The sequence below is a fragment of the Penaeus monodon genome, chromosome 21 (assembly GCF_015228065.2).
Source record: "Penaeus monodon isolate SGIC_2016 chromosome 21, NSTDA_Pmon_1, whole genome shotgun sequence".
In the NCBI taxonomy this organism is placed as follows: Eukaryota; Metazoa; Arthropoda; class Malacostraca; order Decapoda; family Penaeidae; genus Penaeus; species Penaeus monodon.
Genome location: NC_051406.1, coordinates 46,007,993 through 46,008,208, shown reverse-complemented (window position 1 = coordinate 46,008,208; position 216 = coordinate 46,007,993). Strand labels below are relative to the sequence as shown.

The window sequence follows — 216 nt, the reverse complement described above, 5'->3', positions numbered from 1 at the left end:
TACTAGTCATTTTGTCAGTCAAGCATATGTTTGGCAAACTACAGCAGCATTCAACAAGCATATTCAAGTTTAGTAGGGTTAAGTGACCTCTGAATATATTCTGCTTAAAACCAGTATATATAAACTTATGTTTGTGTCATTCCTTGCATCTCAACATGTGAAAAGGGAAGGAAAACATCAGGTGCTCTGGTAGGCAAGAAACACAAGACACACAAA

The 216-nt window shown here is 36.6% G+C and overlaps 1 protein-coding gene across 2 annotated transcripts in view; it reads right to left on the bottom strand.

Moving 5' to 3' along the window:
• LOC119586541 (band 4.1-like protein 5) overlaps positions 1 to 216 on the bottom strand; it is a gene marked incomplete at its 3' end in the record, with an annotated part of 70,246 nt that overhangs the window by 5,956 nt on the left and 64,074 nt on the right.